An 18,255-nucleotide genomic window follows, 5' to 3' on the forward strand; every position below is an offset into this window, starting at 1 on the left:
TAATTTAATAACTATGTCGTTTTTGTTTACCCTGTTCCGAATCACCTCACATCCCCTTACCTCACATGTCATGTCATTGGGGGTGGGGAGTTACAGGGCAGGAGTAGGGAGGAGGTGAGGGGGGAGAGAAGAGAGGGATGAGGAGGTATTGGGGTTGGGGAGGTACAGAATGGTGGTATGGAGGAGGAGGGGGGATAGAAGAGAGGGATGAGGGGGTATGGGGGTGGGGAGGTACAAGGTGGGTGGTAGGGAGGAGGTGAGGGGGAGAGAAGAAAGGGGTGAGGAGGTATGGGGGTGGGGAGGTACAGGGTGGGGGTAGGGAGGAGGAGAGAGGGGAGAGAAGGAAAGTATGGGGGAGGATTAGGTATGGGGGGTGGTGAGGGAGGTTGAGAGGAGATGAGAGGTAGAGGGATGGAAAAGGGAGAATAGGGACAGTGGGTGTCCTCAGGTCTGGAAGCAGGGTCTATCACAGGTAAGCTAGTGTCATGTCATGGAACACAATAAGCAGCGCTCTGGTAAGAGGTGCACCTTGGGAAATCAGACTCCATAATTTCTAGTCCTCTCCCCCAATGGCCTCCCCTAATTCCTTCCTTCATTCTGATCTTCCTTCTCTTTTCGACACATTCTCTCTCTCTTTCTCCTCCCGTCATACGTCTGTGGCTTATGTGGTTCTCATCAAAAGTAGTGGACTACAAAGAGAATAGGGTGTTGAGTATGGGTACGTGAGAACCAGTTGCAACAGCCATTTTTTATTATGTGGTTATTTTGACATGATTAAATCACTGGAGAGGAAATGGAGCAGAAAGTGCATGTCAGTAACTCTCTCTGGGCTCATATGACTATCTGTATTTGTCTGTCGAGGCCCAACATATTTGTTTGTATTACTTGAGGAGCATGCAGTTACCTTCAGTGTGGTATTTTATTTACTTTATTTCACCTTTATTTAACCAGGTAGGCAAGTTGAGAACAAGTTCTCATTTACAATTGCGACCTGTCCAAGATAAAGCAAAGCAGTTTGACACATACAACAACACAGAGTTACACATGGAGTAAAACAAACATATAGTCAATAAAATAGTAGAAAAATAAGTCTATATACAAAGTGAGCAAATGAGGTGAGATAAGGGAGGTAAAGGCAAAAAAGGCCATGGTGGCGAAGTAAATACAATATAGCAAGTAAAACACTGGAATAGTGTATTTTTTCCTGTGTTCTCTGTTTATCCGTTGCCAGTTAGTCCTGTTTGTCAAGTCAACCAGCATTTTGGTTCTCAGCTCCTGCTTTTCCCAGACTCTATTTTTCTCGCCCTCCTAGTTTTGACCCTTGCCTGTCCTGACTCTGAGCCCGCCTGCCTGACCACTCTGCCTGCCCCTGACCCTGAGCCTGCCTGCCAACCTGTACCTTTGCCTCACCTCTGGATTGTTGACCTCTGCCTACCCTGACCCTGAGCCTGCCTGCTGTCCAATACCGTTGCCCTACCTCTGGTTTACTGACCCCTGCCTGCCTTGTTCTCTGGGCGAGAGGCCGCCCGGGACGCTAATCCAGCTTCGGCAGGACTCCCGCAGTGTAGCTGATTATGCGGTGGATTTCCACACTTTGGCAGCAGAGAGTGCTTGGAATCAAGAGGCACTGTTCGATATGTTCCTGCATGGTGTCTCGGAGGAGGTCAAGGACGAGCTTGCAGCCCGGGAGTTACCTATGGAGATCGATTCCCTCATCGCTTTGACCATCCGTATCGATGGGCGATTACGGGAACGACGGAAGGTGAGGAAATTGGATTTCGCTCGCACGCCCAGGGATTCCACATTGCCTCCGAGTCAAGGTTCCGTTCACGTGGTCTCCAGCTGCTGACCAGGCATTCCGGGACCTCAAACATCGCTTCACCACAGCTCCCATCTAGGTTCATCCAGACCCTTCCCATCAGTTTGTTGTGGGGGTCGATGCTTCTGATGTCAGAGTGGGGGCGGTCCTGTCCCAGCGTTCTGCCCTGGACCTCAAGCTACATCCCTGTGCCTTATTCTCCCACTGCCTCAATGCCACAGTGCCTCAACTTGAGGCAACGCCAAGTGCCTCAACTCCAGGCAAGCCAGATGGGCTCTGCTGTTCACACGATTCAACTTCTCCCTCTCGTACTGGCCCAAGAATGTCAAGCCGGATGCACTAACCCACTGCTATAGCCCCATGGGTACTATCCTGGAGCCCGAGATCATCCTTCCCACCTCGTGCCTGGTGAGGGCACTCAACTGGAAACAGGTCCGGAAGGCGCAGCGGTCTCAGCCGAATCTTGGGGGCGGGGGGGGGGGGGGGGGGCTGATAATCGAATGTTTGTACCTGACGCTGTCCGCTCTGCGGTCCTGGAGTGGGTCCATTCCTCCAGGCGTACCTGCCACCTGGGCTCCCATTGGACCCTGGCCTTCGTGCGACAACGCTTTTGGTGGCCTACGATGGTTCCAGATGTCGCAGTGTTTGTCTCCGCCTGCACGATCTGTGCTCAGAATAAGACTACTAGGCAAGCTCTGGCGGGTCTTCTGCAACCACTGTGTGTCCCTCACCATACCTGGTCCCACATATCCTGGAGCCAGCAGCTGGTGTGGGTCGAGTATGCCTACAACACCCTTCCCTGCTCTGCCACAGGCAGTTTGAGTGTTCCCTGGGGTATCAATCCCCGCTCTTCCCAGAGCAGGAGGAAGAGGCCGGCGTACCTTCTGCCCAGATGTTTGTCCGCCGCTGTCATCGTAACTGGAGGAGAGCCCGGTCGACCCTCCTAAAGACCTCCTCCAGGTATCGAATAAGAGCTGGGAGAGATGACATTAAATGGAGAGTGAGAGAGAAAGGTAGAGAGAGGGAAAGAGAGAGAGGTGAGTTGTCCAGACTATTTTAAGACTCTTGCTTTGGCCACAAGACGACAAAAGACAAAGACAACAGTTATGAGCTTGAACATACAGTGAGGGAAAAAAGTATTTGATCCCCTGCTGATTTTGTACGTTTGCCCACTGATAAAGAAAGATCAGTCTATACTTTTAATGGTAGGTTTATTTGAACAGTGAAAGACAGAATAACAAGAAAAAAATCCAGAAAAACGCATGTCAAAAATGTTATAAATTGATTTCCATTTTAATGAGGGAAATAAGTATTTGACCCCCCTCTCAATCAGAAAGATTTCTGGCTCCCAGGTGTCTTTTATACAGGTAATGAGCTGAGATTAGGAGCTGATCATGATTTTCATCCAGTGATAATTTAGTGGTTTTCCACTTTTCTTTAAACGCCACTCCTGAAGAAACAATGTAATTAACCATTAACCATAATTATGGTTAACCATTATGGTTAATCCAGACAGAAAATATACAAATCATTAAAAACATACAAATCATTAAAATCCAGACAGAAAATATTTACACAAGAAGCAACCTAATTTCACACAGTCAATATAACAGAACGAAAACAGATTTTTATAAATGTTAGCAAATGTATTAAAAAATAATAACAGAAATACCCTATTTACATAAGTATTCAGAACGTTTGCTAAGAGACTCGAAATTGAGCTCAGGTGCTTCCTGTTTACATTGTTCATCCTTGAGATGTTTCTACAACTTGATTTGAGTCCACCTGTGGTAAATTCAATTGATTGGAAATTATTTGGAAAGGCACACACCTGTCTATATAAGTTCCCACAGTTAAAGTGCATGTCAGATCAAAAAACCAAGCCAAGAGGTTGAAGGAATTGTCCGTTGAACTCCGAGACAGGATTGTGTCGAGGCACAGATCTGTGAAAGGGTACCAAAACATCCCTGCAGCATTGAAGGTCCCCAAGAACACAGTGGCCTCCACTGAGAAATCGGGGGAGAAGGGCCTTGGTCAGGGAGGTGACGAAGAACCTGATGGTCACTCTGACAGAGCTGCAGAGTTCCTCTGTGGAGATGGGAGAGCCTTCCAGAACGACAACCATCTCTGCAGCACTCTACCAATCAGGCCTTTATGGTGGAGTGGCCAGATGGTAGCCACTCCTCAGTAAAAGGCACATGACAGCCCGCTTGGAGTTTGCCAAATGGCACCTAAAGACTCTCAGACCATGAGAAACAAGATTCTCTGGTCTGATGAAACCAAGATTGAACTCTTCTGCCTGAATGCCAAGCGTCACATCTGGAGGAGACCTGGCACCATCCCTACGTTGAATCATGGTGGTGGCAGCATCATGTTGTGGGGATTCCTTCGAACTCATGGCTTGGATTTTTGCTCTGACATGCACTGTTAATAACTGTGGGATCTTATATAGACAGTTGTGTGCCTTTCCAAATAATTATTCAGCGGCAGGGACTGGGAGACAAGTCAGGATTGAGGAAAAGATGAGCGGACTGAAGTACAGAGAGATTTTTGATGAAAACCTACTCCAGAGCACTCAGGACCTCAGACTGGGGCGAACGTACACTTTCCAACAGGACAACGATACTAAGCACACAGCCAAGACAATGCAGGAGTGGCTTTGGGCCAAGTCTCTGAATGTCCTTGAGTGGGCCATCCAGAGCCCAGACTTGAACCCAAACAAACATCTCTGGAGAGACCTGAAAATAGCTGTGCAGCGACACTCCCCATCCAACTGACAGAGTTTGAGAGGATCTGCAGAGAAGAATGGGAGAAACTCCGCAAATACAGGTGTGCCAAGTTCGTCGCATCATATCCAAGACTTGAGGCTGTAATCGCTGCCAAAGGTGCGTCAACCAAGTACTGAGCGTCTGAATACTTTTGTAAATGGAATATTTACGTATTTATACGTTTTTTTTTATTCTTAATTTTTTTAGAAAAATCTGTTTTTGCTTGTCGGGGTATTGTGTGTAGATTGATGAAGGGGGAAAAAACTATTCAATCCATTTTAGAATAAGGCTGTTTCGTAACAAAATGTGGAAAAAGTCAAGGGGTCTGAATAAGTGTTTAAGTGAATTTCTCTCAATATTTTTGTCCCCTAAAATGGGGGGACTATGTACAAAAAGTTCTGTAATTTCTAAACGCTTCACCCAATATGGATGAAAATACCGTCAAATTAAAGCTTCAACCTCATAGTCATTGTATCCTTTTATATTCAAAGTGCTGGAGTGCAGAGCCAAAACAACAACAAAATTGTCACTGTCTCAATTCTTTTGGAGCTCACTGTATGTGTTAATATTAACCATGAGCAGCATGAACTGTGCAACTTATGTCTTATATTTATCATATGACGCACCGCCGGTTACCATCACTTCAGGCAAGATGAGCTGTCATCTTGGTATATGGGAATAGTCTACTTATCTAACTAAGCAGTACGAACCCAGCCGCCCTGGAGACACACTGCCAGCTGCTCTCACTGAAACTAAATGAATTATCATCTGGTGGGTCTACATTAAAATATCTCCTTATCTAACAAGCAACCTTAAGCAATATGACCCAGCCAACCACCATTAGCGGTGCAAGGGTAAAATCACTGGGGAAGCCTCTGCTTAGTCTGATACAGTGACAACAAAAAGATACCAAAAACGATTTATTCCAACAAACGTAAGCTAAACATAATGTGGCTGTCCATGGTTTTGATTTCTGTGTGTGTGCGTGCTCGTTCGTGCAAGTACAAAAACATGTTGACTCACCCTATTCGTAGAGAAACGCCAACGCCATCCTCCATGTTGATGAAACGGTCACTCTGTCATACAGTACACACTTTTATTTTTTGTTGTCCTAAGCTACCTGGCTAAAATGCTTGGTCACTAGCCTAACTTCCATTCACGGGCAACGTTAGCTAGTTAACGTTAGCCTTCTATGTCTAGCTACAGTGCCTCTGGAAAGTATTCACTCCTTGACCTTTCCACATTTTGTTACATTACAGCCTTTTTCTAAAATGTATTAAATTGTTTCCTTCCCTCATCAATCTACACACAATACCCCATAATGACAAAGCAAAAACAGGTTTTTAGAAATTTGTGCAAATGTATTACAATAAAAAACAAATATCACATTTACATAAGTATTCAGACCCTTTACTCAGTACTTTGTTGAAGCACCTTTGGCAGCGATTACAGCCTCGAGTCTTCTTGGGTATGATGCTACAGGCTTGGCACACCTGTATTAGGGAGTATCTCCCATTCATCTCTGCAGATCCTCTCAAGCTCTGTCAGGTTGGATGGGGAGCGTTGCTGCACAGCTATTTTCAGGTATCTCCAGAGACTTCGATTGGGTTCAAGTCGAGGCTCTGGCTGGGCTATTCAAGGACATTCCGAGACTTGTCCCGATGCGACTCCTGCGTTGTCTTGGCTGTGTGCTTAAGGTTGTTGTCCTGTTGGAAGGTGAACCTTCACCCCAGTCTGAGGTCCTGAGTGCTCTAGAGCAGCTTTTCATCAAGGATCTATATGTACTTTGCTCCGTTCATCTTTGCCTCGATCCTGACTAGTCTCCCAGTCCATCCCCACAGCATGATGATGCCCCCAGCATGTTTCACCATAGGGATGGTGCCAGGTTTCTTCTAGATGTGACGCTTGTCATTCAGGCCAAAGTGTTCAATCTAGGTTTCATCAGACCAGAGAATCTTGGGCCTCCTGAGTGGTGCAGTGGTCTAAGGCATCGCAGTGCTAGCTGTGCCAATAGAGATCCTGGTTCGAGTCCAGGCTCTGTCGCTACGACCGGGAGATCCATGGGGCGGTGCACAATTGGACCAGCATCGTCCGGGTTAAGGAAGGGTTTGGCTGGCAGGGATGTTCTTGTCCCATCGTGCACTAGCGATGCCTGTGGCGGGCCGGGCGCAATGCACGCTGACACGGTCACCATGTGTATGGTGTTTCCTCCGACACGTTGGTGGGGCTGGCTTTCGGGTTAAGCAGGCATTGTGTCAAGAAGCAGTGCGGCTCGGCTGAGTTGTGATTCGGAAGATGCACGGCTCTCGAAATTCCCATGATTTTTAGGGTGAAGCCGGGACTGATTGAGAAGCAGTAGCAACACCGATGCAGAATTGGGTGGCCCATAGCTCAGAGCAAGCCGGCAGCGCTGACGAAGGAACCAGAGCTGTGATGAGTTCCAGTATCTTGTCATTGGTTGCCAGCATCAATGTTGAACAGAGGTTCACCAGGTACTGCCCATGCTCAGCATGCAGCTAGCGTAACTTGAGAGGACAAAGCAGTTTTAGTTCTGGTGATAACTGCTGTTCCATACTAATTATTTTATCTAAGGGTGTATGAGATTACAGTTAACATGTGAGTGTCCATAATGCAAACAGAATTTATGAGATCATGCAAGACTAAAGTGAACGAACATTTTGTGTATTTCACTCTGAAAAAAACATAAAGGCATCCTACCGCCTCTGGAAAAGTGTAATGTAAACACAACACAGTTGCCTTAACGTGAACTCAAACTTGTGCTACTGAGAGAGGAGAGATACTCTGATTATAATGCCGGTTACTTCTCCATAGGCGATGAAGAGTAGGCGGACAGATTCCTGAGCAGACTGCATGCCGAAGGGTCCTGACACCCAATATGAACTGAATCCCTGCTATCGGACCATGATAAGAAAGAGTGCATTTGCCTGACTGAAATTCGAACTGAAAAGGCATACATGGTTATATAACAGAAGACGTTGTACTGAGAGAAGAGTAGACTAGTGGTGTGAAGTACTAGTAAAGTACTAGTAAAAATACTTTAAAGTACTACTTAATTAGTTTTTGGGGTATCGGTACTTTATTTTATTATTTAAATTGTTGACAACTTTTACTTCACTACATTCCTAAAGGAAATAATATAATTTTTACTCCATACATTTTCCCTGACACCCAAAAGTACTGCTTAAATTTTGAACGATTAGCATGACAGGAATGGCCCAATTCACACACTAATCAAGAGAACATCCATGGTCATCCCTACTGCCTCTTATCTGGCGGACTCAAAAAATACAAATACTTTGTTTGTAAATGTTGTCTGAGTGTAGGAGTGTGCCCCTGGCAATCCATAACTTCAATAATTGTTAAATAAATTGTGCCGTTTGGTTTGCTTAATATAAGGAATATGAAATGATTTTATTTACTTTTGATACTTAAGTATATTTTAAGTAGTATTTTATTTTACTGGGTGACTTTCACTTTTACTTGAATAATTTTCTATGAAGGTATCTTTTCTTCACTCAAGTATGACAATTGCTACAGAGTGACACAAATCAGCCATGAAATACCATCACATAGCATAAAACAACCTACAGTATTACTAACAAACCCACAACTAAACGTTAGTACAGGTGGTTATGTAGCTATCTAAATAGCCTATTGTCCTACTGATACTGCTCAGCTAATGCATCTGCAGTATGCACAGCATGCACTGTAAGAGTGACATAATCATTGAAAACGTAGACCTACAAACTAATGTACCTGAGCTGAAGCTTATGTCTAACGTTATATGTTGAAGAAGAATAGAAGACGACCTGATAAAACGCGAAAAAGACCCCATAGACCCCATAGATTACTAGAATAAACCTGCATATAAGAGTGTCTGAAATAACCTGCATATAAGAGTGTCTGAAATAAGCTCTATAACAGACGCTTCCTTTAGGGGCAATGGCGCTTGATCGCTAGCAGCTGATCACTATGTGGGTGTTTAACATACCCACCATATGCTAGGCAATGCTAATATCAACAGACCATCCAACACGGCTGAAACTATAGCGAGCCTTGATGGTCATCGCACAGCTATCGAGTGTCAGCTGCCCCACTAAGGTCCAATGTGATAACTTGAAATCTGAGGAATAAAGGTTCTGTGAATATATGCTTAGTGATGGAAAGACCCAGTAATGTTTAGCTGACGACAGACGCCATCCGAATAGCCAAAGATATCATGCTGGTCGACTGCTGAACAGCCCATATAGCGGACCACAGCATTTGGGCCAGCACAATGATGGTTGATATGAGTCATGCTCAGCTACAATGACTGTAGCAGATTGAGCTGCATCAGTGTATAAACTGCCTTGCATACACACTATGTACAAGCATGCATGATAATGCACCCAAACTTGCTTTCTACTATCCTAAAATATAGTACACAGAAGATTTTGCCTAACCTTATGCCTATGATCACTACAGTGAGAATGAAAGATGACAGAACTAATTCATAGATAACTGCAAGAATGCATGTTTTATCCTGTAAGGGGTAATCAGGGATAAACCAAGAGAGATTATTCCACCACTATAGATCACTAGCTTGGGAGTGTCACGGTTGTCGTCGGTGAAAGAGGACCAAAACGCAGCAGGTACGTGTATGCTCATCTTGAGAATTTAACAAGTACAAAATGAACACCAAAATAACAAACCAAGAAAAATGAACGAACTAACAACAACTAACAGTCTGGCCAAGCATAGGCTCAACACAGAACAATCACCCACAAATAACCACAAACACACCCTAATATATGGGACTCTCAATCAAAGGCAGATAGACAACACCTGCCTTCAACTGAGAGTCCCAACCCCAATCAACACAACATAGAAACACACTCACCAGACTAGACATAGAAATACATAAACATAGACTATAAACCAAAACCCCGGAAATACTAAATCAAACACCCTTTAACCAAACACACCACCCTGAACCACATAAAACAAATACCCTCTGTCACGTCCTGACCAAACTACAATACTAATTAACCCTTATACTGGCCAGGACGTGACAGTACCCCCCCCTTAAAGGTGCTAACCCTGGAAGCACCTCTAAAACAAAAAAACAAAACAAAAACAACAACCCCAAACAACAAAACAAAAATTCCCCTCTACTAAAGGGAGGGAAGGGAGGGTGGCTGCCGTCAACGACGGCACTGTGCTACACCCCCCCCCCCTCCCCAACCCACCTATATCAGGAGGTGGCTCCGGTTCAGGCCTTTCCCGGTAGTCGGGCCACTCTGGCAGTTCGGGGCAGTCGGGGCAGTCTGGCAACTCGGGACAGTCTGGGCGGTCTGGCAACTCGGGACAGTCTGGGCGGTCTGGCAACTCGGGACAGTCTGGGCGGTCTGGCAACTCGGGACAGTCTGGGCGGTCTGGCAACTCGGGACAGTCTGGGCGGTCTGGCAACTCGGGACAGTCTGGGCGGTCTGGCAACTCGGGACAGTCTGGGCGGTCTGGCAACTCGGGACAGTCTGGGCGGTCTGGCAACTCGGGACAGTCTGGGCGGTCTGGCAACTCGGGACAGTTCAGGGCAGTCTGGCCACTCCGGCAGTTCAGGGCAGTCTGGCCACTCCGGCAGTTCAGGGCAGTCTGGCCACTCCGGCAGTTCAGGGCAGTCTGGCCACTCCGGCAGTTCAGGGCAGTCTGGCCACTCCGGCAGTTCAGGGCAGTCTGGCCACTCCGGCAGTTCAGGGCAGTCTGGCCACTCCGGCAGTTCAGGGCAGTCTGGCCACTCCGGCAGTTCAGGGCAGTCTGGCCACTCCGGCAGTTCAGGGCAGTCTGGCCACTCCGGCAGTTCAGGGCAGTCTGGCCACTCCGGCAGTTCAGCGCAGTCTGGCCACTCCGGCAGTTCAGCGCAGTCTGACCACTCCGGCAGTTCAGCGCAGTCTGACCACTCCGACGACTGTTGACTGGCGGGCAGCTCCGACGACTGTTGACTGGCGGGCAGCTCCGACGACTGTTGACTGGCGGGCAGCTCCGACGACTGTTGACTGGCGGGCAGCTCCGACGACTGTTGACTGGCGAGGCTGGGTTTACGCACTTGCAGGCTAGTGCGGGGAGCGGGAACAGGACGAGTCGGACTGGGTTGACGCACTTCCGGGTCCGCACGAGAGACAGGAGCTGGAAACCCAGGGCTATGGAGGCACACAGCCGGTCTAGATCTTACCTCCTGCACAACCCGCCTTGGCTGGATGGAACTAGTAGCCCTGTAGGAGCGGAGTGCTCATACAGGGCAGACTGGGCTGTGCAGGGGCCTGATGGTAGCCGTGCGTAGAGCGGGAGTTGGGTAGCCTGGTCCTCGGAGGCGTACCGGCGACCAGATGCGCTGCGCAGGCATCCTCCTACCAGGCTGGATGCCCGCTCTAGCACGGCACCTGCGAGGGGCTGGAATAACTCGCACCGGACTGTGCGTGCGTATGGGTGAGAGTGCGCTTCTCAGCGAAACACAGCGCTCTCCACCCCATACGCTCCTCCATATAACCACGGGTAGCTGGCTTCCGGCTCTTCCTTCGCCTAGCCAAACTACCCGTGTGCCCCCCCAAAAAAATGTATTGGGGGTGCCTCTCGTGCTTCTCCCTCAGCGCGTCTCTGGCCTCGTACCACCGCCTCTCTGCCTTGGCTGCCTCAATTTCCCACTGCGGGCGGCGATACTCCCCAGCCTGGTGCCAAGGTCCGGCCCCGTCCAGAACTTCCTCCCAAGTCCACTTCTCCCGCCAGTCCAACTCGAACGCCGTCTGCTCCTTCCTCTGCTGCTTGGTCCTTGAGTGGTGGGTGATTCTGTCACGGTTGTCGTCGGTGAAAGAGGACCAAAACGCAGCAGGTACGTGTATGCTCATCTTGAGAATTTAATAAGTACAAAATGAACACCAAAATAACAAACCAAGAAAAATGAACGAACTAACAACAACTAACAGTCTGGCCAAGCATAGGCTCAACACAGAACAATCACCCACAAATAACAACCACAAACACACCCTAATATATGGGACTCTCAATCAAAGGCAGATAGACAACACCTGCCTTCAACTGAGAGTCCCAACCCCAATCAACACAACATAGAAACACACTCACCAGACTAGACATAGAAATACATAAACATAGACTATAAACCAAAACCCCGGAAATACTAAATCAAACACCCTTTAACCAAATACACCACCCTGAACCACATAAAACAAATACCTGACCAAACTACAATACTAATTAACCCTTATACTGGCCAGGACGTGACAGGGAGAATCTGGAGAAAGTGACCTTTAAATGTAAAAGACAGCTATGGATGACAGTAAAACCCCATAATGTTTTAGTAGGCTAAATAAGATGAATCCCTATTAATCCCCCAAAGGGGAAATTGATTTCACCAGCCAATAAATGCATCACAATGAATGTACAAAAAACCCATCCAATGACAAACAGACACTAAAAGCAGCACATCATCAATGAACATAAAAGCAAAGTCTTCATTTTAAAAGCCTCACAGCATGTGGGTAAAGAGCTGCGAAAACATTTGTTTTGCACCTGGGTAAAATTGTGTGTGCTGTTGTACTGCTATGCTCCACGCAGATACTGTGGAAGGGGTAGCTAGTGTTGACCTCTATGTCACCACGACCTCACAGTGTGCTCTTGGCAATAGCAATAATAGCAAACATGCTATACCGACTGTACGCAGATGATACAGAACATAACAGCCAAGGCATGAATTAGCACAAGCAGCAGCAGGATGTGTGAGCAGAACCGGTCAGCCTAAATGGACCTCCAAATAAGGCAGGCTTGACTGTTACTAGCATCTAATTGGTGCAATCTCAGCTGATGCGGGCACTCGGGTTCCCTTTCCTAACTGGCTTTGCTTTATTCTATGTGGTCTGGAAGGGGTTTGAACCCACAACTGCCATATTACAACTACAGCAGCACTCTGAGATATGAGCCTAACTGTGATGGAGAATATAACTTCAGTGGGCAGAAAGGGTTAAAAGATGGTTGGGGAGAGGAGAGATAGAATGAGAGTTTGGAAAGAGTGAGAGACAAAACTGAAGAAAGGAAAGAGGTGAAAATAAAAAGATGGACCTTCACTCGAAAATAACTATCAGCCTTATCTAATAATCAATCAAGTAAAACAATTATCTGTTGACATCAAGGCAATATATCACAACCTATATGAGCGACAAATCCCCAAAATATCCAATTCAAATCAGGAGATATCAGATTTCACATGCAAATATATCCTATACAATAACTATTTCTAAGTCTTATTATTATCTTCACATTGCATTCATATTGAATATACTTCGCTGTATATATTTTTATATCTGGTGAACACTTCTTTGTGTGGAGAAAGGCCCTAGCGTTCCCCCAGCCCCCTGTCACTCACAGCAGCCTTTATCAGATTACCTGGAGGTCTCTAAAGCTTGGAGCCCTAGGCTGAAACAGATTCTGCTTATTCAGCTATTACATAAAGCTGGCTCCCCTGTTCACACCAATTTATGCCTGCTCTTTTTAGATTTTTTCTCATAAATAAGTTAATATTTGAAAGAAAGTGTGGCAATGACAATTTTGTTTGATTCATTCACAATAATTTCATGTGACATCACATATTTACTGATTACATCTTCAATACCACATAATTAGATATGTTAGGATAATAATGATTAATATAGACCATTAATATACCATTAGACCATTAAAAAGCCTCTGTTACTCTAATAAACACTTAACCCTCAAGAGTAAAACCCCTGCTACCAGCCAATAGAAACGCATTGAATAACGGATTTACTACATGGAACAGCAGATAGTCCCCCCCAAAAAAGGAAGTTTGTTCTGAAGTGTCTGTCCTATATCTGAGAGATATTAGAAAGATCAGGAAACTATATAAACTCAGCAAAAAAAAGAAAAGTCCTCTCACTGTCAACTGCGTTTATTTTCAGCAAACTTAACGTGTAAATATTTGTATGAACATTACAAGATTCAACAACTGAGACATAAACTGAACAAGTTCCACAGACATGTGACTAACAGAAACGGAGTAATGTGTCCCTGAACAAGGGGGGGGGGGGGGGGGGGGTCAAAATTAACAAGTCAGTATCTGGTGTGGCCACCAGCTGCATTAAGTACTGTAGTGCATCTCCTCCTCATGGACTGCGCCAGATTTGCCAGTTCTTGCTGTGAGATGTTACCCCACTCTTCCACCAAGGCACCTGCAAGTTCCCGGACATTTCTGGGGGGAATGGCCCTAGCCCTCAACCTCTGATCCAACAGGTCCCAGACGTGCTCAATGGGATTGAGATCCGAGCTCTTCGCTGGCTATGGCAGAACACTGACATTCCTGTCTTGTAGGAAATCACACACAGAACGAGCATTATGGCTGGTGGCATTGTCATGCTGGAGGGTCATGTCAGGATGAGCCTGCAGGAAGGGTACCACATGAGGGAGGAGGATGTCTTCCCTGTAACGCACAGCACTGAGATTGCCTGCAATGACAACAAGCTCAGTCAGATGATGCTGTGACACACCACCCCAGACAATGACGGACCCTCCACCTCCAAATCGATCCTGCTCCAGAGTACAGGCCTCGGTGTAACGCTCATTCCTTCGACGATAAACGCGAATCCGACCATCACCCCTGGTGAGACAAAACTGCGACTCATCAGTGAAGAGCACTTTTTGCCAGTCCTGTCTGGTCCAGCTATGGTGGGTTTGTTCCCATAGGTGACGTTGTTGCCGCTGATGTCGGGTGAGGAGCTGTCTTACAACAGTCCTACAAGCCCTCAGTCCAGCCTCTCTCAGCCTATTGCGGACAGTCTGAGCACTGATGGAGGGATTGTGCATTCCTGGTGTAACTTGGGTAGTTGTTGTTGCCATCCTGTACCTGTCCCGCAGGTGTGATGTTTGGATGTACCAATCCTGTGCAGGTGTTGTTACACGTGGTCTCCCTGTAGCGCTGTCTTAGGCATCTCATAGTACGGACATTGCAATTTATTGCCCTGGCCACATCTGCAGTCCTCATGACTCCTTGCAACATGCCTAAGGCACGTTCACACAGATGAGCAGGGACCCTGGGCATCTTTCTTTTGGTATTTTTCAGAGTCTGTAGAAAGGCCTCTTTAGTGTCCTAAGATTTCATAACCTTAATTGTGACCTTAATTGCCTAACGTCTGTAAGCTCTTAGTGTCTTAACGACCGTTCCACAGGTGCATGTTCATTAACTGTTCATGGTTCATTGAACAAGCGTAGGAAACAGTGTTTAAACTCTTTACAATGAAGATCTGTGAAGTTATTTGGATTTTTACTAATCATCCTTTCTGAACATGTATCTATCCCCTTATTTTAGGCATTAAACTATCTCCATATATATTTCCATTCATTTTTTAAACTTGTACCAGGGACCTTCAGACAAGTCTTGTGAGGCTTGCATTAGTGTGTAGCCCAAACCGTTCAGGTGCTACAGACAGAAGTTGTCAGAAGAGGCTGTACGACTTCAGACGAGTCTTGTGAGGCTTTGTGTTCATAAGAGTCTTTCATCTTTCAATAAAGTGGCCATATAAGTTTGTAGGCTCAACCGTTCGGACGCTATAGACGTTTTTCGTGAGAAGACCGATTTTCAGGATGTCTCATGGTCTGTCAAACACCGTTCTAGCTCTGCCACCTTTCAAGGTAGATGCGTAAGGGTGATATCAGCTGATGCGGTGGATTAAAAGGCGCAGCCCATGCAACAACACCAAAAAGATCTCTAGCTTAAACAGAAGGATTTTGATGGGGATTTTTTTATTACATTAATTAGATTTCCACAGGGGCACAGAAATTGTAGTCCAAGGGTTAAGAGCTGGAGCTAATTAATCATTTCACATAAAGTATAAAATGTTACGGTGGATATTGACTTGTTTGTTATATCAGCTCTTTGTGCTAACACAGTGAATTCTCAGTCATTGATATGTATCTCATTAGCTGTCTCGCTCCTGCATTTCACAAATAAGGTTTCAGACTCCATTCCTGCGCCCTAACTGATCTTCATTAGTATCAAGTGTGTGCTCTATGCAAATATCACAGAGTAAGATAAAGAGATTTATAATGACATAGTACTCTTTGTGCCAATGAAATAGAGGAGCATTGTAGATGTGATATAAGCAAGATAACTGAAGCTAATTAGTGATACAATATGTTTTGTGAATACTGCAAAAACACAAATACATTTCCCTGTAACCTGAGGAACACACTGTTCTCTGTGGAATGGCTTTTCTCCGAACAAAGGTTGTTGTGAATATGATGACAGTAATTGTGGTTCAGAATGGAAGGTACTTTTTCAGGCAATTTTTCCATTCTCATACACCTTGTGAACTCTTTGTGTGATGCTATGTGAGTGAGTGTATGAGTGTTTATGCGTGCGTGCATGTGTGGGTGTATATGTGTGTGCATATGTCTGTTTATGTGTGTATATGTGTGTGTTTGTGTTTGGCTGGAATGCTAATTAGAACCCTCTAATTAGCATTCTGGGAACCTTGTTAAAGTTAGCTGAGATGTGTTTGGGATACCAGGTGTGTTCATGTATTTTCAGGTGCACTGAGCGAGCAGAGTAAGAAAAGGTCATACATGCTCCCCTGGCATTCTACAGGATCCCTTTTCATTCCCCTCACCACACCCCTCACCCCTGTCTGTCCCCAAACTGTTTCCCCCAGAGCGCTGACAGATTCTACAGGAAAAGACTAGACACACACAAACACACAATCACACACATAAAAGCGCACACACGTCAGATGGTCCTAGTGGACCTATAGTGCCTTAAGAACGTATTCATACCCCTTGACTTATTCCACATTTTGTTGTTGTCACGACTTCCGCTGAAGTTGGCTCCTCCACTTGTTCGGGCGGCGTTCGGCGGTCATTCAATGATGATGAGTGGCTTATGAGCCACTTCCGATTACCAAGAGCTGTTCTCTTGGATCTCTGTGCTGTAGTGGGCCCAGCTTTAGAGAGAAGCACCTGCAGAAACCAAGCTGTGCCTGTCCCACTTCAACTCCTTGGGAACCTCGTTAATAGCGTCGATGTTGTCTCTTTGCGTTTGCAGGACTGCATCTGTGAGGACACGGCCTCTGCGCTGGAGGGTTGTGACGCAGAACGTGCAGTGGATAAACCGGGACTGGGCGCACTCAACTCCTGCTCAGCTGCAGCACCACCGACCCGCTGGAATTTGCAGCGACTAAAAACAATAGAAAATGTTACAATTGTTTATGTAAATAAATGTTTAAACACAACTTCAATAAATATGGTTTACACTTTTCAAACGAGGGAATACTAATTACATACCTGGATCATCCGGTGCGTCTTGCATGTCCGTGTCCCCCTCCGTCACTACTCCACTCAGGAGGGATTGCCCTATAATACTGGCAAGTCGCTCATCAGGGGGGTTGAGCTCCGGTGTCCCCTTTGTCTGCGTAAGGCTATGCGCTTTTTGGCCTCCAATTTTATGTCGGACCACGTCTTTTTTATTTCTGAGAGGGTCCGACCTTCTGAGCCAGCAGTATTCACAGCGTCCGCCACATGTTGCCACTCTAACTCATTTTTGGCATTTGTAATGCCCACACTGTCTCCACCAAACAAGATATTTTTTCTTGCTTCAACTCCCCTACAAGAACTTCCATTTCACACTGGGTGAAATTTTTTTGGTTAGCCTTTCTGTCGGGATTTGTCGTCATGCAATCAGTATGCATGAATATTAATTAGGGGCGTTTCACTGACTATTTATAGGCAACTATGGGCGTTAAAAGGGTGGGACAAGACGCTAGCTCACGTGCGCCAAACTTCAAGTTGATTGTGATTTATAAAGGGAAACTGGTTATAAATTCGGAAAAGGGAAACTGTTATAAATAAGAATATTTTTGTGCGTAAGCACTTTCTGTGTTTCATCCGTACGCCACCTTTTGACGTAAATCACAGTTTTATAAATGAGGCCCCTGGTCTCTGTAAATTGGTATAGCTTGATCCCTTCTGTCGATGTCATAGGGGTTGTGAAATGGAGACCAAGACGCAGCGTGGATGGTGCTCATTTTCAATCTTTTAATGAGGACACTTGACAAAATAACAAAAACGACCAACACAGTCAGGTACTTAGACTAGAACGGAAAACAACTACCCACAACCCCAAAGGAAAAACAGGCAGCCTAAGTATGGCTTCCAATCAGAGACAACGAAAGACACCTGCCTTTGATTGGAAACCATACCCGGCCGAACATGAAAACCAACACATAGAAATAGATAACTAGAACAAACCCACATAGAAACCCCAAAATACATACAAAACAAACCCCCCTGCCACACCCTGACCATACTACTATGGCAAATGACCTCTTTCACTGGTCAGGACATGACAGCCGAATACGCTTGGATCTTCTGTTTTTATATTTTCAATGCTATTGTTAACAAACACGGCCCCATAAATAAAATGAGAATTAAAAACAGATTCAGCCCCTTGTTCGACCGTGATCTGGCAGAGTTACTCCACCTCAGAATTCCATTTGGCGAAAAGCTCGGCACACACACACTCAGGCTGACTGGCTCTCGTTAAGGCAAATGAGAAATAAGTGCACTCAGGCTTTCCGGAGGCCAAAGTCCTCTCTG

Source organism: Salmo trutta, chromosome 20, assembly GCF_901001165.1.
Source record: "Salmo trutta chromosome 20, fSalTru1.1, whole genome shotgun sequence".
NCBI lineage: Eukaryota > Metazoa > Chordata > Actinopteri > Salmoniformes > Salmonidae > Salmo > Salmo trutta.